General features: G+C 42.4%; 1 protein-coding gene across 9 annotated transcripts in view; it reads left to right on the top strand.

Annotated features, from left to right (window-relative positions):
- Positions 1-6,683: 6,683 nt before the first annotated feature.
- CCSER2 (coiled-coil serine rich protein 2) overlaps positions 6,684-14,989 on the top strand; it is a 72,045-nt gene continuing 63,739 nt past the window's right edge. For 5 of the 9 annotated variants that reach the window (XM_083844336.1, XM_083844341.1, XM_083844333.1 and 2 more), the window contains exons 1-2: positions 6,684-6,792; positions 6,976-7,157. The gene's annotated coding sequence lies outside the window, so the exon portion shown is untranslated. Of the gene's footprint in view, positions 6,821-6,975; positions 7,158-14,989 lie in introns of all 9 variants that reach the window. The other 4 variants (XM_083844334.1, XM_083844340.1, XM_083844337.1 and 1 more) reach the window with 2 other exon arrangements.

Genomic DNA, 14,989 nt, shown 5'->3' with positions numbered 1-14,989 from the left:
TTTCTGCATCTCTGAGAATTGCATGCATCTCAGTCATGCCTGTTTTTAATCACCACCATTTAGGTGAATATCCCCCAGTGTTTCTTAGTTTACTCATTGTTATTATTGTTACAGCTTTCTTACATTAAGTATATTGGATTTTATGTTCTTTCTCCACGCCGCTTTCGTAGGGCATAGAGTTTCATGCTGGGTGTTACGTGGTTTGGTCATAAACTCACTGATCTGAAGTGAGGAACTGAGGATTCCAGCCCTGCCTCCGCCACCAGCTTGCCAGTTTGACCCTGGCACCTTCTGTACCTCAGTTTATTTGAAATGAATTAGAAATAGCCTTACCCCTGCTGAAACGTATTCTGAGGATACGCTCATGTTTGCAGAGCACCAGGAGTTCCCTGATTACAAAGAATCTAGAGGGCTAAGTATTTTTCATAGCTATCTCTATAGTGAGACAGGAACAGCAGCTGGTTTACTCACAATTCTCCATGTAAGTTTTGGTCTGCCAGCATTTTCTAATTGATTTTTCACAATGTGGATTGAAGACATATTTTTAGCCATTAAAATGCCAGTCATGCTGCTTAGAATTTGTCCTTGAGCCTTGTGACAACCATCTGAAGCATATCCACTATTATTTATTGCATGCATTTCTAAAATAGTTCATTCTCTTTCCAGCTTGCTGCTATCTACAGTTAGTAATTATTAACTGAAAAACACCTTCAGCATCTCCTAGTTAGAAAAACCTTCTTAGCAAGCAAAACCTTGCTAAGTCTCTTACTGGATAGATCAGCATTTGAATCTCTGGTGCCAGTATTTCTGTCAGAATCTCTCAGGATGATGCCTTCAGAAGTCCATGAATCAAGGGCAGGCACCAGCTTATAAGAATAAAATTTCTCCTATTTTGCCTTTGCGAGAATCCAGCTTTCTTACTTGCCAGGAAAACAAGTCCTTAGCACTCACTGCAACTGAATGATGTTTGACTTTGACAGAAGTTTCCAGAAAGATCCAGTGGAAAGGAAGGACCTTGGGCATAGTGACAGCTTATCCTCCAGCTGATGTTGAGGCGGGCCAACCAACCCCACCTGGAGGAGCGATCGGTACCAACCTGTACAAATTATACCTCCAATAGCCCAGGGTTGCCATGGAGGAATCATCCAACTATCCACTTACATTGTCCAGATAATTCCCAATGACTAGAACAACTTTTTTAATACACACACACACATACCAGGGTACATGTAAAAGTAACATTTTATATAAATATATTTGTATTTATACACATATTTATGCATGTATAAGCATAATTTTCCTGAGTAACTAGAGCTAACAAAATAAAGAAAAGGGGGGAGGGAGTAAGTATAAAAGAGAAGAAAAATCCTTGTAAGATACTAAACATTTTCTGATATAATATTTCACATTTTTTTCAAGTGACTATGATTTTGAGAAAACAGTGTTACTGTACTTAATGTTCCAGTGGAGCTCTGAGACATTCAGTTAATTATTGAGCTATACTGGTTAAGTTGGTCACGTAAATTCAGATAAGGTCAGCTCTTTTCTCGGTGCACATGTTACTGCCATGTGCACAAAGAGAGGAAAAGCAATTGCATCTTTTAATCTGCATCTTTGAGCTCTTTGTTTTTCATTGCCATTTAATACTGAAAATGTAATCGCTGAAAAATGGAATTTCAACTTCCATTTTTTATCTTTGGATGCTTTCACATGTTCAGACAAGAAAGATTAGGGTCAACTATATACAGGGAATAAAACTGTTTCTGAAGTCCTGAACTGTATTTTGAAAGTGCTGTTTGGAATTGGAGCAGTCAGCTTTGTTGTTGTCGTTGTTGTTGTTGTTTTCATCTCAAATTTAATTGAAACTAATTTGCATATAAAAATTTAATGTCATTGAAGAAGTATTCATGGAAAGAATATCACTTTGAGTTAATTCCTTTCTGCAGTCTGCTTCAGCTATGAATCAAGTTTCAGAAAATGTGCAATTTCTCTTAAAAGGATCCTCTATGGGATGAGATAAATGAGAATGAATTAACCTCAATGCTTTCAGTTATTATATATTTTCTCATGCAGTTGCCTAGTCAGTGGGAATTTTCCCTATGAAGGGAAGGTGGGATTAATCTGCAAGTCTATCTATCCTAGGTTTCTTGTAATGTCTCACCATATTTCAGAATATCTGCCATTGGGAAAAATAATATTTAAGGAAACAAAATTATTGTCTCATAAAGATAATATTGGACACTCCTTAATCATTCTAAAGCAGAATATCATGTGTTACAATGAAACATGAGGAAGTAATGCAAGGCTCTTAATTTAAGAGCTTGATGGGACGTCGTATAATCAAGCTGTTTTTAGGACTGGTAAAATTATTGGCAATCCTAATGGAGAGGATGACTAGAATCAAACTGGTGTGTTCCTCTTAGCTGTCTTGTCACTTCAAGGTAGGGATTAATCAGTGGGGGTATAAATGAGCAACTCTGTTACAAATTTTGCATTTATTTTTGTGCTAACAGCATGTACAAATGTGTTCACCGCACCAACAGGTATCTTTTGTCATTTCTAACCAATTTTTGAATGAGGCTCAAAAGGATCAGGTTCTTTGCTTCTGACTGCTGAGTGATGCTGACAATCTCTCCTTGTGGATGAATGTTAAGATGAATGCTGTCAAATGAAAACAAATACATACATGTGATGTGCTTATGTATGTATTCTTTTGCTATTTGCTTTATGTTTTATTTCTTACTATGCATAGCTGTATTGCTTTGTTATCCACGGCATTGTAGGCTGATTATAAGTAGATTATTACTTCTGCATATCACAGCATTAAAGACCATAATGATATTGTAAAATGGAGGACACTAGCTATACAAACAAAAAGACTGCATTTCATCTTTATTAAACTTTTTTTTTCTTTTCTTTTTTTTTTTTTTTTTAAGGATTGTGCTATTTAAACTGTTAGTAAATAGCAAAATTTACCACATCAATCAGCTTAGGATAAGCATTCATTTAGAACAGGATCTTTTACAACGATGTTTACATAAAGATAAGCTGTACGATGCCAAATATATTTAAATGTTTTTACTGAGTCTACAGAGATTTCATTGAATTCCAGTCAACTTTTCACATTATGTTAAATTTGGAGGGAGTTATTAGAAACATAAGTCTAAGTTATTTTTTCTACTGCGTCACTGAATGGTGTCTTCATACGTTGGATTTAAAAAAAAACCCAAACACACTAGATAAATTTCCATAACACTGTCACTAGTGGAAAGGTATTTTTTGAGTACTGGGATTATCAGTCAACATTTCAGTTACAAAATATGGGAAAAAATGTTTATCCAGCCTGATTTAGAATCATTTTTATTTATACAAAAGGATATAATTTCCATACGTATAACTCAGGCTGAAATAACAGCTTTTACTTATGTTTCAGAATCCTGAAGCTTCCTACTGACTCAATGGAAATGTTAGACATTTATATTCCTTGGGGCTTTCGGCATATGTGAATACAAGCTAAGTTGGAATAAAAAATAAACTGTATCAGATGTAAATGAAATATATACTAATTTGTTTTAACAGATACCGAGGGAACATATTTAAAAATAAATGAAATACAGCATATTTGGATTTTAGACATGTACAATATGATTTTAATTGCTGTCTAGAAATGCTTTTGCATGTTTGTGAAGGTGACATACTGTAGAAATATGGCCACTGAAGATGTGCAGAAAAAAATGGCAGTATTTTACAACGTAGTTTCAAATAGATTGTTTAAGTAGTTTAACTAGACTGCTTAAGTACTTCAACTAGTCTCTTAGACCTAAGCAGGTCTACGTTATTTACACTAACTGCATTATGGGTGGTTAACCCTTAGAAGAACATTCAGGAATAGTCAGCATGGATTCGCCAAGGGGAAAATATGCTTGACCAATTTGATAGCCTTCTATGATGAGATGACTAGCTGGGTAGATGAGGCAAGAGCGGTGGATGTGGTCTACCTTGACTTCAGCAAGGCTTTTGACGCTGTCTCCCATAACATCCTCATAGACAAGCTCAGGAAGTGCAGCCTAGATGAGTGGACAGTGAGGTGGATTGACAGTCGGCTTGACAACAGAGCTTACAGAGTTGTGCTTAGTGGTGCAGAGCCTAGTTGGAGGCCTGTAGCTAGCGGTGTCCCCCAGGGGTCAGTAGTGGGTCCAGTCTTGTTCAATTTACTCCTCAACAACCTGGACAATGGAAGGGAGTGCAGCCTCAGCAAGTTTGCTGATGACACAAAGCTCGGAGGGGTGGCTGACACCCCAGAGGGCTGTGCTGCCGTTCAGAGGGACCTCAACAGGCTGCAGGGTTGGGCCGAGAGGAACCTCATGAGGTTCAACAAAGGCAAGTGCAGGGTCCTGCACCTAGGGAGGAATAACCCCAAGCACCAGTACAGGCTGGGGGCTGACCTGCTGGAGGGCAGCTCTGCAGAGAGGGACTTGTGAGTCCTGGAGGACAGCAGGCTGGCCACGAGTCAGCAGTGTGCCCTTGTGGCCAAGAAGGCCAAAGGTACCCTGGGCTGCATTCAGAAGAGCGTTGCCAGCAGGTCAAGGGAGGTGATCCTGCCCCTCTGCTCAGCTCTGGTGAAGCCACACCTGGAGTATTGTGTCCACTTCTGGGCTCCCCAGTACAAGAGGGACACGGAGCTACTGAAGCGAGTCCAGAGGAGGGCTATGGAGATGATGAGAGGACTGGAGCATCTGTCGTACGAGGACAGGCTGAGAGAGCTGGGCCTGTTTAACCTGGAAAAGAGGAGACTGAGGGGAGGCCTCATCAATGTGTATAAATATCTGAGGGGAGGGTGTTGAGGGGATGGAGTCGGTCTCTTTTCAGTTGGGCCCAGTGACAGAATGAGAGGCAAGGGACACAAACTGAAGCACAGGAAGTTCCAGCTCAATATGAGGGGGCACTTCTTTACTGTGAGGGTGACAGCACTGGAACAGGTTGCCCAGAGAGGTTGTCGAGTCTCCTTCTCTGGAGATATTCAAAACCCGCCTGGATGCCATCCTGTGCAACGTGCTCTAGGTGATCCTGCTTGCCAGGGGGGTTGGACTCAATGATCTTCAGAGGTCCCTTCCAAACTCGGCCATTCTGCAGTTCTGTATGATTCTATAATGCTTCCTTTTTTGAAGTTATTATTCAAAAAAAGCTGTGAATTTTGTGGAAAGACTGCATCTTATGATTGAGGCTATATAGGCATTGTGGCAATTTGCTAAATGTCTAAACAGATAGCAGAACTCTCAACTCTGCCCTAAAATATCTCTAGGCTGTTTTCTTCTTTTTTATATATAGTTTTCTTTTAGAATTTGGCTTCAAAATCATTTTCAAATAAAAAAAAGTATAAGCTATAGATAAAAAGGTGGTTGTCCCACCACTTCTAGGTCAGTACATGAAGCTTATGTGCCTCCCTTGTGTTGCCACAAGTGTTCCTAGTCTTCTGCTCTAGTAGAAAAGTGTGATGACAGGATATCATTTGTTCCTTGATCTGTTTTATTATGCCCATTTGTGTGCCGGCCCAAGAGCTACACCTTTGAAGCTCCACAATCATTTTATGCGCTTATATTTAAAGTATTTGGGTTGAAGAAATACCTGCCACTGAGAAATACCGCGCCTGAGAAAGGGGAATATAACTGAGAAGTGGGGAATATAAGAAGGCCTCAGTGAGCCTATAATATAATTTCTCTTAATTTTGGGAAGGAAATGGAGAAGTTGGAGGAAATTTCAGTGGGAACAGTAAAGTTGTTCTGTTGAACAAAGTAGAGAAAAGTCAAATCTGTGCTAATGCTGTTGAGGTTTACATTAATACTCAGAAGCTGAGAATGACCAAAAGAAAGGATGACTGTGTGGTTAAAGCAAGGACGCCTGACTCAGGAAAGCTGAGTTCATTTCCTGGCTTTGCTATCTCTTTAGCTTTGTGCAAGAGATTTAATCTCTACTTTTTTTTTTTTTTCCTTCCTGTACCACAGGGGAGTAATTATACTTCAAATTGTTCTAAGAATAAATGCATTAACGTGACTGGTAGATTGAAGTACAGGCAAAAAGACATGGAAAAGCTTCAGTTGTTGTTCCTCATTTTAAAAAAAGGCCTTTGTGCTCCTACAAACGCGTAGGAGTTTCACAGCCCGTGTCTAGAAAGGTAAGCAGGCACTCGAGGCGCTAACATGCACAGCCCAGGCAGCGCACCCGGTCAGGAGGCCGTGGCAAGTGATGCTTATCAACCACTGGGCGTTTATTTCTCCTCCACACGAACACAGCTTGAGGCTACCGCACGGCTTTCTTCCTCTGAGGGGCCTGACGCAGCAGGCACGGAAGAACCGAGAAATAATTCCCCGTTTCAGTCTGAGCTGAAAAATGGAACGCCTGAAGCCGAACCGAAGGAACGGGGGTGCCGAACAGCCGGGAGGAGGTGTACGGCGGGACCCGGCAGCCAGCCCGGGCAGCCGCACCGCCAGCGGGCCCCGCGCCCTTTCCGTGAGGCGACGCGCGCCACGGCGCCTAACGGCTGACTGCCGGGGCCCAACGGCCGGCCGCGCGCCACCCGCCCGCGGTGACGTCAGGGTGAGGCGAGGGGCGCGGCGGGGGGGCGGGGCTCCCCGCGCATGCGCCGAGGGGCTGCGCGCCCCGCCCCGCCTCTCCCCTCTCCTCCCCTCCGTGGCGGGCGGGGCGGGCCCGGCCGGGGCGGGGCGGGGCGGGGCGGGCGGTACCTGGGGGCGCCGCGCTGAGGGGAGGGAGGCTCGGGCCCGGCGTGGCCCGGCGGTGAGTGCGGGGCGGGCGCTGCCCCCAGGTCTGCGGGGGTGGGTGCGGGCTGGAGCCCGGCGCGGCGCGGCGGGGAGCCCTCGGCAGCCCCGAGGGAGGCAGGCTGAGGTGGCTGGGAGGTGGCGGGGCGCGGGGCCGGGGTCTCCGCGGCGGTGCCGCTGAGGGTGTGCTTCCATCGCGCAGAGCCCGCCGCAGCTCCGAGCCCTGAGGTGCGCCCCGGCACGCCATGAGGCAGCGGCGGCTCGCCCCGCCAGCTCTGCGTCGGAGGGGGTCGGGCCGCCCGTCGGCAGCCGCGGAAAGCAGGAGCGAAGGGGAGCGGCGTGCCCCGGCGCAGCGCTAGCGGCCGGGCCTGGCGGCGCAGCCAGGTAAGGGGGGCGGGTCGGTGCAGAGCGCAGGGGTCTGCCGGCCGGGGCGCCGTGTCACCGCCCGCAGGGGTGGTGCTGGCTGCCGGGCGGGCTTGGTGCTGCGCTGCGCGGGCCTCCAGCCCTGGGCTGCTGCAGAACAGCGCGTTTTGTTATCGAGGTGTTGGAAGGGAAGTGACATTGCATCGAAGGTCTCGTTTCAGTACCCTCCTCTAACCGGGAACCGCTTAAAAATATGTTCCCTGAAGCAGTTTCAGGGATAAAATGCTTTGTCATGGCAGCATGAGGCAGTAAATATTTAATTGTGTTTAGTGATACTGAATGAAATTGGCAGATAGTTTCTCAAGTCTGTAATGGATCACATCATTCTAGATTTTACGGGCCCATTTTGAATTTAATATCTTAAAGCTGAAGAGGCGAACACCAAACGTTAACCTAGGAGCTATGTGAATATACAACTCATTCTAGTCAAGATGTTTTTAAAATAGAAATGAAGTGTTTGCTCACAGTTGACGCCTTTCATCGTAGCAGTCTTAGTGTTTGGGCTCCAAAAACTGCTGAGTGTTGTCTTCTAATCACAAGGCTGTAGAAATGCTTCACGTTTAGAAGATGTCTACATTGTTCTTTATTGTTCATGGCACCTTGTGTTTCTGAATTTAGGTAATTAATAATGCATATGAATATGTGAAAAAATGAATAGTAATGATCTCCATGAACATAATATTCTCATTTAGCATAGTGTTATACTAATGAGTAATCCTGTTTAATGGAACTGCTCATGTAAAAGCTTGCTAGAGTAAAACCTATTACTTTTGGACCTGATCATCCCTTAAGATGGATTGGTCATTTGGAATAAACCCGTTACGTAGAAGAGTTGGCACAGGCTCTCTATCTAGAGAGCCATCGTGCCTTCAGTCTTCAAATGAACATCGCTTGCCTGAAGTTGTTAGAAGAATGCAGGTCTGTGAAAATGGAGACAGGGTAAAAGGTACCAGTTATGGCAGTGATTGTGGTATTTTCTTTTTGCTACTGTTTGGAAATGTAAACAGCAGTGCTTTCTTCCTAATTGGAAGCTTTCAAGCACGGTTAAATTCCTTGCCAACAGGGATGCTAAGAAGATCAAAATACTAATGGTGCTTTTGATAATTAGGTTTAAAATCCTGTATTGTGTTTCAGTTGAAGCAATAAAAAAGCTTATGTAAATCTCTGTATACCCGAATGCATGTATGTTAGAATAAAGTCAAAACAGTGCTATAATAACTATTCCAAAGATGCTTAGCTAGTAAGCGTAGGTCTTTGTATTTCTTCCTACCTCTGGGACACAGGCTGAAACTCACTTCTAAACTTCAATCAAACTAGATGCATTTTTGAAGGCATTCTGAGAATATTGTATCCTCCTTAGTCCAAAGTTACTTGATTTCCAGAGCTGCAGAGATCTGGGCTTCACTTGCTAGCTATCTCCTGTCCTAGAGGGGAGGATTCAGCAGGAACAGTTCTGTTGATAGTCTGTTATAGTAAGTGAAGTTAGAAAGTCTCCTTGGGTTGGGGGATGCTTATCACTGGTCACGTGGGGAACTGGTGTCACGAGTTGTCAGTGAAATGCCTTTCCCACTAGAAAGCTCGCTGGGATTTTCGTGAGCACTTAGTCCGTGATGACTCGAGGTAGTGTTCTGTGGAGTGCATTGTAATGGCTCTGATTGAAGCAGAAGTATGGCTAATGTTGGCAAGGTTCAGGCTGCACAAAATGTCGTAGTTTCTTAGCCAGAGGAAAATTGCTGATAAAGGTTTACTTTTGTGTGGTGGATGAACAAGTTTTCGGTCTGGAATAACCCTTAAATTGCAAATGATTTCTGAATTGCATAAGAACTCCTGTGTTTTTAGCCTCATTAGCCTAGGTGGCTTGTGACACACACAGCACGAGTTCAGTGTGATGGGAGGATGTCCTGAACACCCTGCATTCTCTTGACTCAAATATCATGTATGCTTTGAGCTGGAGACTCGGGCTCTACATAGATGCAGAGGTTCTCCCTAGAATCTGAATCTGTATGATACACAGTTTCTTTCTGTGAATCATATTAAAGGTAGAAAATCACATCTAAGTAAATCCTGATCTTATATAATACTATTACATAGGCTTGTTAATCTGTATCTTTGATTTGGAGGAAGCTACGACTTTCAACTGACCTGCATCTCAGCAAGGCAAACTTGCATAGGTTTAAGCTTCGCAAGGCCTAAGCTACAGCTGTTAGTAGCAGGAGACCTGAGAAAAGTAGCAGAAGCTTGCATCCTGCACAGCTTCTCCATCAGGAAACAGCTCATATAAAAAGCAAACCCAAACCAAACGAAAACAGAACACCCCAATCTGTGTAAATCTTTCCGTTGTGCAAGTGCTCTGAAATAGTAATGTATAAAAATAGCGCTTTACCAGGAATAAATTTGAGATACTGAGTAAACAAAACAAATCATAAGCATCACCTTCCTTTAATTTCAAATAATGCGTTATCACAGATGACCATGGCTGCGTAATTTAATAAGCTAATGTGGGAGAAACAGATACGCTGTGGACAAACTGTCACTAATCATTAATGTTCTACAGGTCAGTTTCTTAGAGAAACTGTTTCACTTTTCACTTGCGAATTATTACATTATCAGTATCTATGGCTTCTGCATTTTAAAAGGCTGGCCTTGATAGGTACATACAAATCTAACTGTTAATCAGAAAATCAGTGAGAAAATATAAAACACTTTAAAATACTTAAGGAAGTTTTGTCAGTCTGTAGTTATAAATATGTTTATTTGTTATGCTGTGGCAGACTGGCCAAGTTATTTGGTACTACAATATTCTTCCAGAGTTTGGTGTTCTGATGGCGAACGGATTTGTAGTAATCAAATCATAGACAGGAGCTGTAAGTGTCCAGCACAAATGAAATGAAATTCCATAGCAAGGAAGTGGCACTTCGAATCTGTGATTCAAAAATAAGCAAGCTTCAACTGAAAGCTATTATATGTTTGTATGTGGCTGCAGTGATTTTGGTTAAGGGTGGATGTTGAAGAGACGTCAAATTTAACTTGAGAGAATACAAGCAACCTAGTAGCTTCTTGAAAGCACGGATATGAAGCAGATTGATCCATGTAACTGGTTTGTTCAGTAGTTAGGAAGGCAGAAATCAGTAGCCAGTTCTTGTAACCTGGGGCATTTACAAGCAGTGTTCCACAGGAGTATGTGCGAGGACTCCTGTATCCTAAATGACCTGGCAAACAGGGTGAATGATGAGCTGACATGAGCAGCATTCTTCAAAGTGTTGGAAAGATTATATGATATAAAGACCTGCAGCAAAACCTTATTGCTTCTGCTGGTTGTTTGCATATAAAGTGGCATGTAAAAGCAATCATAAATGTTGAGATATATCTGTGGGAGAGAAGAACAATCCTAGCTTTGTGCATAAACAAATGGGCTGTGGGTTGGGTTTTGTCACTCTGGGATGAGATTTGTGGAATTATAACACATAGCTAAAAATATAAACTCATTGGTCCATGTCAGGTGGGGGGGGGGGGGAAGTCAGGTATCATTATGCCATTCCATAAATTCATTTGTGCCCATACTTGGAGATGGGAACTGTAGGTATTCGTGGCTCCTGTCCCAAAATCTGTGCTAATTAATATATGTAATAGAGAGTGTTTTGAACCCAGAAGAGTAAAAAGATGGCTTGAGGAGTTATGATGTCCTTCTAGGACTTGCAACCTTGGAAAAAAGAACACTTCTCGTAGAAACAGAAAAATGTTAATGGAAGGATAAATATGATGCTGACTGCAGTATCCTCCTGTAGAAGTTAGCTGTGTCAGATGAAGCTAATCTTTGAAAGAGTTAACAGGAGTGCTGAATACTGCTCCTTGCTTAAGGCAGTTGTGGATAGAAAAAAATTGGGGAGCCAAAGACAGATTGGACAGGACAGCGGAGGAGAGAGCTGCTGAGGGTTCCAAACCAAACTACATCAAATTCAAGAAATCCTGTGACTTGAAAGTATTTGTAGGTCTTGCCCTGTGCTGTGTCTTCCTGGTGTGTTGGTTGAGGGCTAGCACAGGAGACGAAGACTTCTTGTTCGTTGCCTTTAAAGTAAGATTGTCTGCTGGAACTGGATGGCCGAACTAGAGAACTGAAGTTGAATCACCATGATCCAAAACCAAAGAAATATAATCTGTTTAATATTTCAAGCTTATGCAGGGTTTGCTTTTTTTCATGAGAGAAGTTTAAGATTTTCTCTGTCACTCCATTTTCAAGTCTCTTTTTAGTCCAGCAGTAGCTGATTTAAGAATATAATTTTCTTTAAGTCTGTAGCTGAGGTTTGACATTCATTTCTTAAGATCATGGTTTTCTGACAAAAAATGAGCCGAGTTAAAATAGCACTGGCAGCATGTAGAAAGGGAATTCCTAGAATTTTCTTCTCTCTACCTATCATCTTGTCTAGTCTCGTTCAGTTGTTACCTGTGAACCTCTGAGGCTTATCTCAGTAGCAGCGTGTCTATGAATTGCATGCTGTCTCCTTGAGTTATCTGTACTTGTTCTCCAGCTTAACCTGTAACTAAACTGCTTACTTATTCACCAATAAGATTGAATGTGTGTGAGCTGGGGGGAGGAAAAATCTTACACATGGCTGGTAAGCACAGCCAAGCTGCGGATTGAAACTGATGGGAATTCTTGATTTTAAGATACCTATGTGGATAAAGTGCTCAAATGTGGTTCGTGCTGGTAGCATTGCTCCCATCATTAGTTGTTGTATAGTCAATAAAACAATGTACTAAACAATATCTGTTCGTGCAATCAAAAGGGGTTTTAGCTCAAGGCAGTTTGGTGTTCTTATTTGTAAACGTTGCATCAGATGAATAAATGAACTAGAGGAGAAGGATGGACAAAGGTGAGAGGATAAAAAGGGCTATTTCCATCTGTAATCAGTTACATTCAATGCTTCATTTGGCTTCCAGCCTGCCTGGTCTTATCAGCAAGAAAATCCTGCTCCAGGTAGCATCGCTAAATAGTGAACAGAAAACAGTAACCGGCAGCTGGCTCTTCGGGTTGTTACTGAAGCAGTGGCGAAGTAAAGCTCTCCTCACAGAGCTACAGACAAGAGTGGGTGTGTTTGAATCACTGGGTGACAGGGGATAGGTTTGAGGGAAATGGCACGTTCATCTTCATGAGTGTTAAACTGCGCAATGGAAAATTATTCTTTTTAAATGTATGTGTTTTGGACTTAAACCTTTAGTTTTAAGGTAACAGATTCTAGTGAGTGTGTTCACGGTGTATCTGTGAGTGAAGTGTTTGCTTGACAACAGCGACTAAATCCCACTTGTTTGCAGAATGGCATTGCTCTGCCTCTTGAGTTCTGACATAAAAGCAATTTGTCTCAAGAATAAATTCAGAAAAATTGAAGTGACCAACATAAAACGTTGCTGAAGGAGTAACGCCATCTGTGAACACAGCGGTCTGTTCCTGGTATCGGTTGCTTTGATGTTGACATGATCGTGTCTTTGAGGGGAGGGGCTGAGACCTGGTGTTTCACTTCTACAACACTTGTGTTCTGGGCTGTAGTCTCTGGGATTATTCAGTCAATCTTAGCTATAGAATAAAACTTAATTAGCCTTCATGACTTAAACGGTGATGTCAGCTTTAAAACTTTTCTGAAAGGCTTTTGCCTACATCTAATGAGGAAGATAAGAGTGTGTCACTCCTTCCCCTCCCTCCCCCAATTATTTACTTTCCAGGATAGAAGTCTTGCCAAATACAGACATGTGATGAGACTGCACAAAAGAGTAACTTAGATACAGATGTGCTTCATAGCTACGGCACTTGGGGGTGTGTGTGCTTGCAGAATAGGATAGCTCCGTTCTTTCCTTCTGCGTAGCAACAGGACTTTGTAGGTTGCAGGGCACTAGAGCTGTATGGCAGACAGATGGTGTATGTCTCTCCCTAGTTTGGATTTCCCCTTTGTTTTTTACTGTCCTTGTGAATTTGGTAACAATCTAAACTGAATAACGTCATCAAAGAATTGAAGCAAATAAAGACGCTTTGTATCTCCTCACCAACAAGGATTTTGAGAACAATACATGTTTCGCAAGCTAGGCGTTTAAGCTGCTTACTGAAGATGGTTGACATGACTCACTTTCTAAGGCTGAATCTGTTGAAGTGGTTGTGCCCTGGGAGGCTGTTCTTTGTTATGTAACAAATGAAGCAATCCACGTAATCTAATTGTTTCTAGCATGAGTGTTTTTCCATTGGAGCCAGGTGTATCAGTCATGATTATGTGAGTCGCTTCTGATTTATTACAGTGCATCTCATCCTTCTCTTGTAATGCTTTGAAACGTGTTCTTGGAGTCAGCATACTTAATGTAGCACGCTTATCAGCTCTGCCTTGTGTTCTCTGGATTTCTAGAGAAAGCCTTGCTGGTTTGGATCTTCAGTTTTGAGGAGCTGGCTATGCAGGAAGCACGTGGTGTTTCCATCTGCAGGTGCAGAGTTGACACTGCTAGTTCAAATTTAACAGGATGTGACTCTGCTGCATTCTGATGAAGGATCAGAGGAATGCATGAAAGCAAATTTAAGGAAAGCCCTATGTCCATCAGTGTCTAAGTCACCTTTAGTTCTTACTAAAGGAGTTTTCCAGAAATTTGACAGAAGTCTGATTACACCTATGTTTCATGTCAGCTGTGGCCAGAAGAGTAAGCCATTTGGAGAAGGGTGGAATTGATGGCTCCATGAAGATGCATGAGATAGCTGGCAGCCTCAGAGGCACGATGTGCCTCTGCAGCACTTTACTGTCTACTGCCAACTGACCCCTGCCCCTGAGAACAGGCTGCCAGCCAGGAATGCAGGAAATAGCAAATACCATTGGATTTCACTTCTCATTTATGAATGAACTGTAATGTTTGTACCATTTAAGAGGAATGTGATGGGAATTTAAGCAAAATGCAAGAATTTCAGGTCTATTCTTTCTGCAGGCTCTGAAATTTTCTTCTTGTTGGCGTAAAATATCGATTGCTCTTCCCAGTATCATCTTCCTTCCATCTTTTCTTTGTCCTGAAGCTGCTCCCTTGTAGCTGGCCGAGCCTGTAGACATTGACTGCCACGTACCTCAACAGTCTGTTGTAAGAATGCTGAAAATCAGTGCAGGTTTATGTATATGAGAAACCTTAGCAGAGGTTTTTCTTTTCATGGAAATTTATATGATTGTCAATAAACTTTTAAAGTATTTATGATAAATCCTGTTATTTGTGTTTTGTTTTTTTTTTTTCCCTACCGTTTTTCAGGGTTCTTTTCTATGCCCTTGTGTAGTGCTGTGACTGAGTAAACTTTTCACTAGAGGAGATAGTTTAGGTTTCCATGGGAGGAATGTTTTCACCTTCTTATCCGTGTTGTTTACATGCATACAAAAGTGCTTTTGTTTTCCAGTTAAAAACCTTTTAGGAAGGTTTCGTAGGAAATTTTGGCTTTGAAAAAGTATAGTCTCCATTTCACCATTATGCAAAGCACAGGAGGGCAAAATATTACAAAGCATAAATGTCTAGGCAGATAGCAAGTAGCTCCCCCCTTCCCTTGAGGTGCCTGATATTCAATGTAAGCAGCATTAACGGTGGACTGAATTGTGAGTGTGGCCCTAAGGGATGTGAATTAAGTTTTTGACTCTGAAAGTATTCTAGTAGCTTTCCTCTACAAAAATAGAGCTGCATTTTCCTGTTTCTTCTTCTTCAGAAAGCACTTTTGTCCTCTAGCCATACAAAACATTAAGAAGCCATATTCTGATGAATAACAACAATGCTTATTTTTAGACTGCAAGGAATGTCAT

The sequence above is a fragment of the Anser anser genome (assembly GCF_964211835.1).
Source record: "Anser anser genome assembly, chromosome: 7".
NCBI classification, from domain to species: domain Eukaryota; kingdom Metazoa; phylum Chordata; class Aves; order Anseriformes; family Anatidae; genus Anser; species Anser anser.
Note: the sequence above shows the minus strand (reverse complement) of the source record. Positions and strands in the feature narration are given on the sequence as shown.